Source organism: Chiloscyllium punctatum, chromosome 32 (genome assembly GCF_047496795.1).
Source record: "Chiloscyllium punctatum isolate Juve2018m chromosome 32, sChiPun1.3, whole genome shotgun sequence".
Taxonomy (NCBI): domain Eukaryota; kingdom Metazoa; phylum Chordata; class Chondrichthyes; order Orectolobiformes; family Hemiscylliidae; genus Chiloscyllium; species Chiloscyllium punctatum.
The window spans coordinates 50,664,882-50,681,262 of record NC_092770.1 but is presented as its reverse complement, the minus strand read 5'-3'; the positions used below and the strand labels follow the sequence as shown (position 1 = coordinate 50,681,262).

The 16,381-nt window shown below is 39.4% G+C and overlaps 1 protein-coding gene across 4 annotated transcripts in view; it reads left to right on the top strand.

Annotated features, from left to right (window-relative positions):
- Nucleotides 1-16,381, top strand: part of LOC140458161 (protein bicaudal D homolog 1-like) — a 276,533-nt gene that overhangs the window by 60,639 nt on the left and 199,513 nt on the right. The gene's annotated exons all lie outside the window — the stretch shown is intronic.

The following is a 16,381-nucleotide window of genomic DNA, read 5'->3' as shown; positions in this document are numbered from 1 at the left end:
TAATGAGTACTACAAAATGGAAATAACAGGGAGAGCCAAGATTGAGCCCTATGCTGTTTAATTTGAGACTTGATTAGTGTTGTGAAGTAAGGTGCTAATTGGGGAGTTTTTAAGGGAAGCAGACTGAGAATTTCAGTTCATCATTGCTCTTGGCATCTCCTGCGTTCTGCTGTACAAACAAAGGTGACAGTCTGGGAGGACAGTTTGAATTTGCTGATGAGAGACTGAGCTGGACCACCTATATAAATGCTGTGACTACAAGAGCAGACCAGAGGCTGGGAGGTGTACTGGGATTAAATGATTTTATGACTGTCTGAAACCTGCACTCTCAGTTCCAGCAGTCTGCAAGGCCCAAGGCGGATGCCTGATGGATTACTCCCCACTTGCCTAACTGATACAGCTCCAACAACACAAGAAATCTGACATCACTCCAGACAAATAAGTTAATTAGCTTGGCACCTTCTGCCACCTAAATATTTCCTCCGCTCTCCACTGTTACAAAGTGGCAACAGTGTGCACCATATTCAAGATGCATTCAGCAACTCACCTTTTGACACACCCTTCTTAACCCACAACCTCTACCACCGAAAAGGATGAAAAAGAAACACCATCACGAGCAGCTTTACACCATCTTGACTACTTTGCTGTTCCTTCACTGTTGATGGATCAAATCTTGGAACCGCCGAAAGTCTGCCACGCCAGGCTGAAAAACCGCCACACCAGGAGTTTACGTAGAGGTGCAGTCAGTGTGGAGGTGGAGAGATGTCAATGGTGACACAGAGCTGGGGATTGCCAATATACGTATGGAACCTGATGCTGTACTCTTGGATGTTCTCATCAAGGGTTAGGACACAGATGAGAACTAGGAGTGACCCAACTATAGATCCATAGATTACAGCAGGGATTAATATGCTGTAGGTGGAAGAGGAACCATTGCAGGTCACTCTGTGGTCTGACTGGATTGATTAAATTGGCTTGATGATTGCTCAAAGGGAAAGGCTTAAGGAATTACGAGCATGGCCTTACCACCTGCACAATTCCTTGGTTTTTCAGCGTAATCTTTCTTAATAAGTAGTGGTTATGAGCTACATTTAATATTGTGATCAATGAACAGGACCCTAATCGTTCCTCACTCGTCAATGTATTAAGGCACAATCTGCTGTCATTTTAAGGTACAATGTTTCTGAGGCCCCAATTAGTCCAGAGTGATTTTGAGGAGGATTGCATTGAGAAACCAGAGATTTCTCAGTTTCTCAGAAAATCCAGACAAACATCCTTTACTGGTCACTAGTTTAGTGACCCTTGATGTGAGTGCACTTGCGTTGGCTGAGAATCATTGAAGCAGAAGTGGGTACTGCAGATGCTGGAGATCAGAGTCTAGATTAGAGTGCTGCTGGAAAAGCACAGCAGGTCAGGCAGCATCCGAGGAGCAGGAAAATATCCCGCTTATATAAAATGGTAAATGGCACTTTGGTGATAGCGACAACAAACGTACTAAAAGCGAGATGTGACAGCTAGTTCTTGTCATTGATGGCTTGTGAAAGGTCGAAAAGATGGCAACCATATGATAGTTATGAAAAGACTTTTCTCCCCAATAGTCTTCCATGAATCTGTCTTAAATTAACAGTTGAAGTTAGCAGACATAACTAAGACTAAAATGCAGCCACTTTGTTCTTAGTACCTACAATTGTAAGTACTTTACCTTTGTTGAAGATCTCCAGCCTCTCTCTAGAGGTCTGCAGTTGTACTTCTTCACAGTGAGCTCCCAATTAGAAGTGCTCTCTCGACCACCAAGATTACTAAGATATTGCTGGGCAGCACCTCTTCTGTACCGTTTGTGGGCTAGAATTGAAGCAATAAAAACTCTTGGGTCCTCATCTATGGAGATGTCTGTCAGTAATGCAGCATGTTAAAAGTACAAAACTCCAGAAAAGTACCATGCCATTGAGATCTCCATTTTGGCACCAACACTATACAAAGGCGCCAGCCCACTGCTATCAAAGAGCAGCACCAAGGAGAAAATATAAGGGAAATGAAGCAAAGAAAAGGAAAAATAAGAGGAGTGAAACAAAAACAATACAAGTATTATACTCTGCAACTACAAGCTTGCAATTTTATAGGGTCAGCAAAACACAATTTAAAAAAAAGAAAGAAGCCAACAGTAAAGTAGAAAAATACTACACTGCCATAAAGAGTCTTACACTGGCATTTTATAGAACGTAAAACCGCAAAAAATAATGGTAAGCAAACACACACCCATGGATTAGAATTCTATTGACATCCTCCCAGAACTCAGTTGTAATCCTTACTAGTAACTGATAATGAGTGACAGCATCAAATATCTCCTAATTTTGAGCAGTGAAGGGTTAAGAGGAATAAAATACTGTGGTATTTCTGATAAGTATCACAAGGATTCAGACAAATCTTTTCAGATGAATATCCTAATGTTTAATTCCAACAGCCATATAAAAAAAATTCTTCAAGCCCTAGCCAGGCATCAACACTCACGTACATTTTTGCCCAAGCTAACTTAGTTAAAAGGCTTATGGCAAAAGTGAGTACTGCAGATGCTGGAGATTAGAGTCAAGAGTGTGGTGCTGGAAAATCACAGCAGGTCAGGCAGCAGCCGGGGAGCAGGAGAATCGACGTTTCAGGCAAAAACCCTTTATCAGGAATAAGGCTGGGAGCCTTGGAGGTGAAGAGATAAATGGGAGGGGGGGGGGGGGGTGGGGCTGGGGAGAAATTAGCTGAGAATGTGAAAGGTGGAAGGAGGTGAAGATAAAGGTGATAGATTGGAGGGGAGGGCGGAGCGTATAGGTGGGAAGGAAGATGGACAGATGGGACAGGTCATGAGGGTGGTGTTGAGCTGGAAGGTTGGAACTGGGGTGAGGTGGGGGAATGGGAAATGAGGAAACTGGTGAAATCCACATTGATGCCATGGGGTTGGAGGGTCACAAGGTGGAAGGTGAGGTGTTCTTCCTTCAGGCATCTGGTGATGATGGAGGAGGCCCAGGCCCTCATGTCCTCAGTAGAGTGGGAGGGGCAGTTGAAGTATTCAGCCACTGGTGGGGTTGGTTGGTGCGGCCGACCCGGAGATGTTCTCTAAAGCGCTCTGCGAGTAGGCATCCTGTCTCCCCAATGTAGAGAAGACCACATTGGGAGCAACAGATACAGTAAATAACATGTGTGGAAGTGCAGGTGAAACTTTGATGGATGTGGAAGGCTCCTTTGAGGTCTTGGATGGAGGTGAGGGGGGAGGTGTGGGCGCAGGTTTTGCAATTCATGTGGTGGCAGGGGAAGGTGCTGGGAGGAGAGTGTGAGTTGTTAGGGGGCATGGAAGGAATAGTCTTTACGGAAAGTGGATAGGGATGGGGAGGGAAATATATCTCTGGTGGTGGGATCCATTTGTAGGTAACAGAAATGGCGGAGGATGATGTGACGTATACGGAGGTTGGTGGGGTGGAAGGTGAGGACCGGGGATGAGAACAGAACCCCCCTGGTCCTTGCCTTCCACCCCACCAACCTCCTGATACGTCACATCAACTCCACCGCCCAGTGGCCAAACATTTCAACTCCCCCTCTCACTCTGCTGAGGACCTGCAGGTCCTGGGCCTCCTCCATCACCACTCCCTTACCACCAAATGCCTGGAGGAAGAACGCCTCATCTTCCGCCTTGGGACTCTCCAACCCCATAACATCAATGTGGAATTCACCAGTTTCCTAATTTCCCCTCCCCCCCACCTTACCCCATTTCTATCCTTCCAGCTCAGCACTGCCCTCATGACCTGTCCCATCTGTCCACCTTCCTTCCCACCTATCCACTCCACCTTCCCCTCCGACCTATCACCTTTACCCCAACCTCCATTCACCTATTGCACTCGTAACTACCTTCCCCCCAGCCCCACCCCCTCTCATTTATCCCTCCTAAAAGGCTTATTGATCTGTTCTTTGCTTATGCATCTATCAAACCTTTCTGAAAGGCAAAGGGTTTTTGCCTGAAATGTCAATTCTCCTGCTCCTTGGATGCTGTCTGACCTGCTGTGCTTTTCCAGCACCACACTCTCGACTCTGATTTCCAATATCTGCAGTCCTCACTTACATCTGGGCAAATCTAAGGAATATGTTATTGAAACATATTTGAGAAGTACACAAGTTTGAACCAATTGTAGCAGGCCAGAAGCAACTATAAGTGCTTGACTTGAACAATTAAAGCAGCTACAGTATCATGTCGATGCATCAATACCCCAAATTTTTGGTCAAGATGTCTTTTCCTAGAAAAGGACTGCAAACAAAGCCTGTCTGATAATGTAACTTTCAGGAATGGAATATATTGACTACTGAACGATCTCCTATGTGAACAACATGTTGTATAAGAGTGTCAAGATAGCTTCAAAGAGTGAGACTTCAAACAACAAAGGTGTAAGGAAATTTAGTTACCTCCTCTCAGCAGGAAAGCATCTTCTATGGGTTTTATTTCAGATTATGGACATGATCAAAAGATAAGTTTGCGTCTTACCATCTCAGGAACATACACAAAAGGGGTTATAAACCAATTAAAAGTCCTGGCTTGTGTGTGTTAGTGGACTGATAGACTAATATGCCATGAAGGTCACGGCTTAAGGCCAGCCATTGGATTTCCCTGCACTGCAGGTAAGAAGAAAAGATACTAACTTGTTTAATGTGCTAGAACTGAAAATGTGTTGCTGGAAAAGCGCAGCAGGTCAGGCAGCATCCAAGGAGCAGGAGAATCGACGTTTCGGCCATGAGCCCTTCTTCAGGAATAATATACTGGAAGCCAGGTAGAAACTGGGCAGATAACCTTGGAATCAACTCCTCAACTACCAATCTCAATATTACCAGTCTCACCCAACATAATGACTGCTTATTCCACCATCTATTCTTCACAGTACAACTCAGAGACAGATCCATATATCTTTTTCTTTGACTCATTTCTCATCTATGCATACGTATGATATGTCATTATTATTATTTCTTTTATTCAAGAAAGCCTGGTTACGTTAGCTTATTTAAAAACATAAATTAATTTGATCTGGGAGCAAGGTATTTACAAGAAATGAAATCCTTTTTAATTAACCTTGTTGGGACATCTAAATCTTGCATGAAGTGTGGTTTGTCTCAGCTATCCAGACAGCGTCTAGCATTTTCTGACATGTGCAAGCTATGGTTTACAAGAGGACATTGGGCTAAAATAGAAGTCCAACCATCCAGAGCAGCCAAAACTACAACAAACACTTCACATATGCAGAAAAGCCAATCAAGGGATAATGCCAACAGAGTTTCCAAAGTTTTGTCCATGGCACATAAGCAACTCAACAAATTCCAAGAGGTAACTATTGCATTACAGCTTACAAACCCCAGTCAAATGTGGTGAACATGGCTAACCCCATGGATACAATCAGCAAAGCTGAAACTTGCACCTCTATCCAAGAACATATCCAAAAAGAATGGACAATATATACATTATGGCAAGATTGACAGTGTTGCAAGTGCTAATGTCATCCCTTTATGCATTTTCTCCCAAATTCCCTCAGGAAGCTTGCATAGCATGATGCAGTTTACACACAATAAACAAACTCCGTCCAATACCTGTGACATCCATGTATCGGCATTATCCATCTTAAATGCCATATTGATCCTTAGTGGGGACACTTGAAACATTTTGCATTGTTGAAATAAATGGACCAGCTGTTATCTGTTTATTTGCATGCCCAGATTTACATATATTTATGATCCATGAGATGACAAATCTGTCAGTTGCAACACCATCTCACTTATTTTGCTCATAGCCGAGCAGAGCAGATACAGCAAGCTACATCAGGTCGCTCAACCACTCAGAAAGATCAACATCAATGCATGGTCTAATTGCATCCATAAGATCTCTGAGTTGGTATGTTCATTCTGGTCATTCAGAGATAAGCTGGGGCTCTTCAAAAATGTAATTTCCAAAGGCAAACAAGACATGCTAAACCATAGCATCTAAGTCATATGGGCCCAAACAAACCAAGAGAGCGGTGCATATGTCAATAAATTGACCTAGCATTAATGAGGACATCGATCAAAAAAACTACAAAAGCTGCAAAAATCTACAAAGCATCTACAAAAATCAATTCATGTGACACATCAATTCAATCACCCTGATCATTGATTATAATATTCTGTCTGTTTGGTGTAACCCAGCAAATTGTCTGACAACTCTCCACAGTCATGTCTAAGACGTGTGTGAGAAATGGTTGTTTGACATATTAGCTCTCCATCCTCAGTCAAACAGTCTCACAGAATACTATTTGTACTGTAAAATCCACAATCATTAAATGTAAAACAAAATGCCAAAATTTTCAGCTCGTTGAGATAAATCAATTTACTACTCCTCTAGGCAATGGTTCACCCTCATTGCATTTGGAAGAGAAATCTATATCACTTTGCCCCCACCCTATATATACATACACACACCATCAAATCATATGTGCATGATGCATTGTTAGAAAGAAGGGAGGAAATGGAACAAGAACATGATCAGTGAGCAAGCAGGCACTTAGTTATTCCAACATAGAGTCATAGAGATGTATAGCATGGAAACAGACCCTTTGGTCCAACTCATCCATGCCGAACAGATATCCTAAATTAATCTAGTCCCATTTGCCAGCAGTTGGCCATATCCCTCTAAACCCTTTCTATTCATATACCCATCGAGATGCCTTTTAAATGTTGTATTGGTACCAGCCTCCACCACTTCCTCTGGCAGCTCATTCCATACACGCACCACCCCCTGCTTGAAAAGGTTGCCCCTTAGGTCCCTTTTAAAGCTTTCCCTTCTCACCCTAAACCTATGCCCTCTAGTTCTAGACTCCCCCAACCCAGGAAAAATACTTTGCCTATTTACCCTACCCATGTCCCTCATGTTTTTATAAACCTCTATAAGGTCACCCCGCAACCTCTGATACTCCGGGGAAAACAGCCCCAGCCTATTCAACCTCTCCCGATAGCTCAAACCCTCCAACCCTGACTACATCATTGTAAGTCTTTTCTGAACCCTTACAAAACATTATCTTTCATGTGGTGGTATGGATTATGTCTAGCCTAGGTCATACGGCATGGTAATGAGTAATGGTCAGGTGCTATGGAGAAATAGACAACATATCTGAAATGTATCTTATCAAGCACTCACTGCACAGGATGACATGGATACTCGGATATTGAGATTGTCATGTCAGACAATAACAATGTATTCAGTCTAAAGATACACATCCACTTGCAAGGACAGGCAGCATACCACAGAGGGAAGCTACACCGCCATTCATGACAACTATATAAGGACCAGATGTGATTGACAATGTATAGAGACAATTATATATATTCTTGAACATATTATCAGAAATGTGTTCCCACTGTATAAAAGGAAAGTGCAGGATATTGTATCAGAACATTAATTCCAGACCAAACAGGTCTCCACTTCGACAACAATCACATGATATTTCAAAATGACACGTTTTGGTATAAAGGTACATGTGTTGCCTTCACTCATGTTGTCTGTGCAGTGGAGTGTAGTCAGTCAGATATTGGAGCAAAAGAGATTGAATGGGGATTTAATAGAGGTGAACAAGGTTATTACAGGTTTTCACAAGGCAGACAAAGAAAAGCTGCTTCCATTAGCTGATTGTAGATTTAAGAATTTGAGCAAGAGTTTCAACAGAGAATGTGAGGAAGAAGTTTCTTTCCCAGTGAGTTGTAATGATTTCAAACTGGGTGAATTTGGTTTGGTGAAAGTGGAGACAATCAATGGTTTCAAAAGGAAATTGCATGGGCACTTGAGGGAAATAAAGTTGCAAGGCTATCAACAGTATGTTAATGGGACTGAACAATTGGATTGGCCTACAGACAGGTGATTTGGGTTTATGAGTCCAGATGATCTGTTTTTTGTGAGTGATGTGGTATTAATGAATAGATTGGTTTTATTTAATTATTTGCTTTACTTGTTTCGTGTATAACATTTTTAAAATGAGTGCAGAATGGTAGCTTAACTCTGGATTCTATTCTGCCAGGTTTATGTGTGTTGTTAATTTTAATTTTGGTGTAGGGGTTCTAGTTTGCTTGTGATAATACCATGCCAGGTAAATATCAAGTTTAGTTCATAAGAAGCATCAAGTCCTTCTTCCTCAAAAAGCTAATTCCTGTGGTGAAAATAAAAGTTTCAGAAGGATTGCAAATTGGAATTAGTTGATGTGAATTAAGTTTGTTTACTGTTCTGCATACTGACTGCTAAATAGTAGCTCTGTACAAATGAGGCATGTAGTAATTTTCCATTCTGCATTCAGCCACTCACATAATTTCACCCACACACAAAGCTACGATGACTACATTTTTCATACTGCTGTGGAGCCTAATAACTGTTCTGAAAACCTCTTCATAACTTTTGTTGTACAGCTTCATATTGCTGACTGGCAGGGAAATGAGAACTGTCAATATAACAAGGTTGAGAAACTATTGAAAAATTCGAAATGTTGTTTCTATCCTTAAAGGTGTTTTTTTTTTGTGCCAGTATTAATGCACAAATTTCTATTGAAATAAAAATAAAATTATTTGGTGTCCATCATCTCCACAACACAATAAATGGCTCAAAGGTTTATAAAATTGAAATCGCCTCTTAAAGATTCCTTTGCAATAGTAGCAGCTTCATGAAACCAGAGCAATAAGAGCAGTATTTAATTTTCTTATAGTTAATGCACTCATGCTGTGCCACAGTTTTTTGACAGAATTCTCACAAAAATGCCAGGCCTACCTGTGATTTCAAATAATATCAAAGTCTTTGTGCGTAAACTGTTGCTGATTGTGTTTTATGGTTTTTTAAAAAAAAGTTAATGTCTGTCTAACATGAGAGAGAGGGTGGGAGAAAAAACTGCAAACTGCTTCTGTCATAATTGAAGCTGTTTATTTCACGATTATACGTATTCAGTAATTACGTATTTAAATTGGTATTATTCTTTCAAAAATAGCTCAGCAAATGTTCTTTCAGGAAAGGGAGAAAGACCATGTAATGTTTTTGGCATTTGGGGAAGTGACGCAGTGATGCATTTCATGGATTTGATGTCACCTGGTAGTATCTCTGTGAAGACATTGGAAAACTATTTGCCAAATGCTTACCAATGATCATTAGTGCCCCATTAATGAGTTTTAGTATGTGATTGACTCATTCTATAATTTTTAAACTTCTTAAATTATGATAAGATTATTTTTGCACCTCTACATCAAACTTCATTGCAATAACAAAATTTTAAAAGTCAATTATTGTTGTTGCCAAAATCTTACATCTAACTCATGGATATTCATGACTTCTTTCAATTGATTCTTGGCTCGGACTTCTGGTCGTTCTTGTTTTAAATTAAGTTCTTGTTTTACATTGTATTAACATTCAAGAAGGAATGAAATACAGTCTTGCCTGTACTTCATGGAGGTCCAGTTTGTCTTCAATAGTTTCATTGCTTACTTGTGGGAGTACGTTTAAAGTAAGTTCAATTCTTGCATTGTCGATGCACAAAAAGTTACTTTTTCATCGATAGAAATAAAATGCAATATTTGATGAATGAAATGAAATGGGAAACTGTCTTATTCTTGGCCTTTAATTTGGAAATTTTGGAATGTCAGCTGTTCAAAATTGCTGACATTGGAATATTGTTAAATACTGTTTCATGACTTATCAAAGAACTTTAAAGAATTGAAGCCTAAAGCTTCTGAATTCAGCATTAGGCTGAGTCAGAAGGGCTTCTAGATGGCCTTTCATTCCTGGGCAAAATCTTTGATGCCCTCTTCCCATAGGATTGAAAGATCAAAACAAAAACAATTAATTAGGAAAAACAAGTCTTACAAAATTTGTAAGGAGAAAGATTGGGGAAATGAGCAGGATATATTCAAAAATCTTCAAATATTGTGATAGGTGGTCCAGGGAGAAAATAAACAAAGTTGGAAGTCCAATAAAGCAAACAATACTTAGAGAGCTATCAAAGAATAATTGTTAAATCTCAAGATTTTTTTGATCATAAGATTTCTCTGGGTTGCAATGAAGAAAGAACTCAAAATATTTAACACACTAAATAATTGCTCACTAGGAAGGAACAGTAGCATTTCAGTCACCAAGATTCTACAAATAAACCTAATAACTTTGACATCGCTAGCAAAGAGAACATAGGAAGATAAGTCAATTCCCAGGAATGGATGTGATATCAAAGCAGCATCAGGGCTGGAATTTATCAAGTACTAATTTCATTAGGCGGTATTCAGTGAACATGTGTGGAAGCAAACCAACAAGATTGTTATTTCCAAAAACACATAAGCACATCTGAGGCAGCTACTGACATTTAACCAATACACCAGTATTAGGCACAATAGTGGTAACGATAATTAGAAGGAAACTAGAGAATTACTTGCATGAAATAACCCACTAACCAGCACTGATGTGATTGTTAGAAGGACAAATCATGACCTGATGTTTTTAGATGGGATAATACAAGTTGATGTTGAAATGTCAGTTGTTATGCCAAAATGAAGGCAGCTCAGCATCACCTTCTCAAGGGCAATTAGGGGTGGGCAGTAAATACTGGCAATTCCCACATCCAATAAGTGAATTAAAACAAAGCATTATGGGAACCCTCATGGGATCTACTTGTGCCACATCTGTCTTTCAATCTGTGTTGTTGTCATGGCCATTTTGGCAGAAATGTAATATTATAGAAACTGTTCAAAAGTGACTCCCAGCTCTTACTTAACCTGAGATTTCTGGATCTATTTTTCATTGGCAAAGCCAATCCCAGCAACTTCCTATTCTTTAAATGTCCAAGAACCCTGTCTGTACTGTTCCCTTCCTTTCAAACAAGTAGCAAACTGATTGGTTGATAACACAAAACAACCTTTCCCTTCAGTATCCAATATGTCTCTTTGCCTCTCAAATTGCATTATCCCTTTTCACACAGTAATCAGATCATATTGACATGTCTCTGAGCTCAGATTCTTGTGGAATTTTCTGTCACAAGTTGAAACATAGCTATCTCATAAAGTCCAAATTATCAACAACTATTCATACTCATCCCACTGAATCCCATGGTAGCCTAAGTTATACATTGTATTCAAACACATTCTGTTTCTTGTGAGGATTCTGTCACACTTTCCAAGTATCCCCTTCTTAAGTATCAGTTCTGAAGATATAACTATCAATATCAGCGTTTCTAAAATGTTTTTCTTTTCTAAAATGTTTTACTTTCCCCTCCAAACTGTAAGTTACAGAACTCTTGACTGTGTGCACTACATCTCCTGCAATTCTTGTCTCACCACTACTCTCTCTTGCAGAAAGATGAAAGCATTCCTTTATCTCATCTCCTACCCACTGCCCACTCTGTAGTCAATAATCATTTTCCACCATCTCTGGCATGATCTCACCACCAAAAGACATATTCCTCTTCTCTTTCAGAACTCCAAAAGAACTGTTGCCCCCGCCTGCTCAAGGTTAACTCCTCGATCACTCCTAACAATTTTCCTATTGCTCTGACACTTTTCCATGCAAGCACAGGAGATGCAACATCTGACCTCTTACCGTTTCCTTCCTAACCACCCAAGGCCTCATAAAGCTATCCTGATGAGACAGTGATACATGAAGATTTCTTTCAATTTAGTATACTGCATTCACTGCTCTCAATGCAATCTGTTTTCCATGAGAGAGATTGGGTGACCGCTTTGCAGATTACCTGAATTCAGTTTGCAGATATGACCCTATCACTTTGCTCCAGGGAATTATATGGATAGGATTGACTCCCTGAAAAGGAAGATAGCACCTGAATATGAAAGAGTGAAAATGTAGTAAGGCTTTTTTCACTGCATGCTTCTTGACATAATTAAGCGTGTTTTGGAGAAAATGTTTAGAATATTACAGCTGGATATTTAAATGCTGTGAATCATTCCTTTAATATTGAAAACACTAACCATTTCATAACATTACAAAATTTCTTTGGAGAAATGATGTTTCAAGTTCATAGTTGCAATTTTGAACATTATAGAAAACCACACCGCCATCATAGCTGCTGGCCTTATTGTGAGATGCTATACTTGCATAAATATGTCTTCTACTTGTAACGTTCCATCATTCTCAGGGGAGCGTGAACATCAGAGTCAGTGTTTTTTGCAAACTGCAAACATAATAGTGAATTTGCAATGTTCACCTTTACTTCAGGAAGTAAGCATTTTTTTCTTTGAAACCGCAGATCAGAGAAGGTTAGATTCACAATTGATGAAAAGGTGTAGAGTAACTACTGGATAAGAATGGATAAGAATATTCACAAAGGACAGACACATGAATGGCAGGACTTTTCTGTGCTTACCAGCAATTGATCATTTTATATCTTGCTGGAATCAATGATAATGATTAATACTTGTATAAAAGGACAGTAAGGCAACATACAAGAGAAAAGAAAACATCAATGAGAGCCGTATTTTGTAGTGTGCAAAATAATTCACTTTTCAACACCAGGGTCATTCATTTCATCTCATCAGCAATCTGTTCACACAGAGATCTGTCTGATAACAGTGCGGCGACCTTAGCCCCTGGGATTTAAGAATGTATGATTAAAGGCTTTGTGAGCTTGCAGTGCTATGTGGCAAGACATAGGTTCCTTTTGGATCAACACACCCTTTTAATTGTCTTTATGATTGTTGAAAACAAATGAGAGAGCTCTTCCTCTGCTTAGTTGAACAGGCTCAGTGTGGTGAACAGTTAAAAGATGTAAAGAAGCTCTGAGGTGATTGTTGTCCTTTGTGCTGACTGCGGGAAATCAGTAAGCTCAGCACAAACTGAGAATTGAGTCAGAGAAATTCTTAGGCTGTCGATTTTTTAAAATTTCCCTGCAACATATAGTGCAATGGTTTTATTCCATCACTAACTACGCTGCTTCCCTCCTTCATCAAGGAGAATATTGACCAGACAATGGCCATTGAAAAGCAGTAAAGAAATTATTCAAACTGTATCTCACATAAGCACCCTCATATCTGCACTTTAATAATAATGGAGAGTCAGCAACAAAACAGTCTCTGCATTCTGGGATTTGAGAATTCATTGCTGGCACTGGAGAAGTGAAACAGACAGGAGCCATAGGGATTTGCATTGTGACCCACGGAGCCATGTGACGTGTTTTAATAACTATTTATGCCAGACTTAGTGCTGATAAATGACATTTAGTGCAGGCTTTGGTTGTGAATGCTTAATGGAATGAATTCAGCAGCTATTTGCTCTTACAAATAGATGCACCAAGATGTAATTGGATTGTTTTATCACAAGTTGACTGGCTTCGGTAGATAGTTTTGTGGTTATCAGTCATTTGCTGTTCCTAATCTTTGAAAAATCTGCTGTGGGCTGTTCAGCATTTACAATGAATGTCTTACTGGATGGCGATTATCCTGCCTTCTGGTATATAATTTACTGTGTGCATTGCATTATCCAAGGAATTGCTTCTTCCATCAAGCACAACTTGATAAGCATAATGGATCAGATTTTCAGAGTAGCAGCATTCAGTATTTCAAAAGGAGTTGTTTCTATATAATGAGGGAGACAGATGGAGGCACAAGGTTATGAAATCAGTTGTCCTCCCCCAGCCCCCAGCCCTTCCCCCTCCCTTACCTTTAGCAGTATCAGCTTTTTAATAATTGGATTTAGAGGCAAAACACCCTCTGCATTGCTCCAGCAACAATGTGCCTTGACCTTTAATCATCCTTTACTGCTTTATGATTTTCTTTCCACGCTATATCTCAGACTAATGGTTCCGTGACCTCTTTGAGAGTGATTTGCAATTTAGTGCAGGTTTCTACTGAATTTCACACCTGGTGGAAGGATTCTCCCCAGGAACTGGTGACTGACAGAAGTGGAGCGTCAAACAGGAAAACTTCTGTATTATGCTTTACATAATTGTTTTTAAAAATAATAGTTATCATTAATTTTAAACTTTAAACAGATAGCTAGCAGAGATGGTGGAATCTAAGTTGGCCCAGCACCACTTGCTTTGTTTTTCTTCCAAATGTGAGAAAGCTATTGAAAATATTGCCCAAAGTCTTCACTCGTTCTGAAAATTGAGTTACATCATGCTATAGCACTGACTGTTTTGGGATATATTGTTCCTAGAAATGGCCTGGGAATGTCTGGGTAGAAAGTAGAAAAAAACAAGGTCATCGAATAATGATGTCAGATCTCCACCCCTTTTTAGTTCCTGTGGGATTTCTGGAGCTTCCCCTAGGAGTGAGAAACAGGTGCAAACTTTCTAACCCAGCAGATATGAGACTTAAGGAACATAAAGGCATCTACTGCCTCCTTGTCTTCACCTCAACATTAACTGAGGATCCATTTAAGAATGGCACCTAGGAAAAGAAGCAGGCAGCCTCCATGACTCTGCCACTGCAGTTACCAAATCTGGTGAGTTAGATTTCTTTGTTTGTCTTCTGGTCTCAAATTGCCCTGCCCTCACATTCTATCACTGGTCGAACCTTTTGAGGTTCTGCCTTCCCACGATAATTGGCAAGGGTTCAGACTCTTAGATTATTGCCAATATTTTTGTAACTAAAACAATGTAATTTAAAGAAAAATGACAAAGAGCTATTATGTTAGCTGAGTTGTAATTACCTGTACCACATAGTGAAGGGATTGAGAGATAGATTTGCAAAGAAGTACTCAGAGATACAAGATCTATCGAATATTAACAAGCAGACACTTTGCCTCATTCTAAGTGGGCGTGGTTATTACTACTGTTATGTAACCAAATGGAGTGGAATTCCTGAAGTGTGTTCAAGAGAATCCACTTGTGTTTTCTGCCCAATAAGGGAAGAAATGTTACTGAATCTAGTCCAGAAAGATAAAATGAACCAAGTGCCATCATTGATGAGCATCCTGGCAATAGTGACTGTGGCATCATGAGGTTTTGATTACTTCTAGAAAAGATGAATATTTAGAACAAGATTAATAGGTGAAGGAATGTTAGTAACTGGAGGAGAAATCTGGTTTGGGTAATTTAGAGTTAAAGACTGGAAAGCAGAAATGTAATAGATCAATTAACAACTTGTGAAAAGCAGATTGTTCCGTTACTATACCAGTAATGAATTCTTGAATTGCAGAAAAGGACAAAAAAAGCTAGAGCTTTGGTATCAATGAGGATGAAATTGAAAAGGGTATTGCAAATGATAAATATCAGTTTGATTAATAGGAAAGTCAGGCTGTACATAAAAATGGAAAAAAGTAAAAAAGAGGAATATGGGTAGATTTTCAGCTAATATAAAATGGAACCAAGACGTCCTTTCTAGGTGGAGGAACTGCAAAATGAAGAGTAGTAGAACTGGTTAGAGACCGCTTCAGAGATCTATTGGTGGAAGTACTAAATATGTACTTTGCAATGCTTTTTTAATCAAGGAAGAGGATTTTGTCAAAAGTTGTGGTAAACAAAGTCATTGTCAGGATGCGGGGATAAGTAAAAAAAACCTTATGAAGAGGAGGATTTCATTTTCAAAAAAAATTAAAGACAATATCAAACCTAAAGAAAAGGCTTATAATTGTAGAAAAGGGTGAGAAAAGTTAGAAAGGTCGTAAAGAGTATAACAGCAGCAAATCATGACTAAAGGATTAATAAGGAGGGGAAAAAATTACAGAACAAGAGAAAGCTAACTAGAAATCTAATAATAGATAATAAGAGGGTCTATAGACATTTTAAAAAAGAGTTAAATCTGAGTATTGGTCCTTTAGAAAGTGAGCTTGAGAAATTAATAATGGAAAATAAGGAGGTAGCAGATGAGTTTAATAGATAGTTGGCATCAGTCTTCACTATAATATAACAAATAACATCCCAGAAATAGCTGTAAATCAGGAAATGGAAGAGAGGGAAGGAACACAAGAAAATTACTATAACCGGAGAAGTGGTAATGAGTAAATTGTTGGAGCTGTGAGCTGACAAGTGCCTGTATACAAATAGACTTCACCTTAGGGCCTTAAAAGAAGTAACTCATGGGACAGTTGACACTTTAGTGTTAATTTTCCAAACTTTCCCACATTCAGGGAAGGCTCATTTCACTGGAAGATAGAAAAATATCACACCTTTATTCAAAAAGGGAGGGAGACGGAAATCAGAAAACTTCAGGCAAGTTAGCTTAATGTTTGTCATAAGGAAGATATTAGAACAACAATAAATGAAAACTGGTAATGTGCTAAGGCTTCAAGTGACCCTTTGAAGACCATTTATCTAGATTTTCTTACCAGCTAGTCTGCCCTTTCCTCTGTAGGGTGAAGGGCAGGTGGTGAAAAATATGCCAAAAGGCATTTGATAAAATGCCATGTCAAAGTTTATTGTGGAAA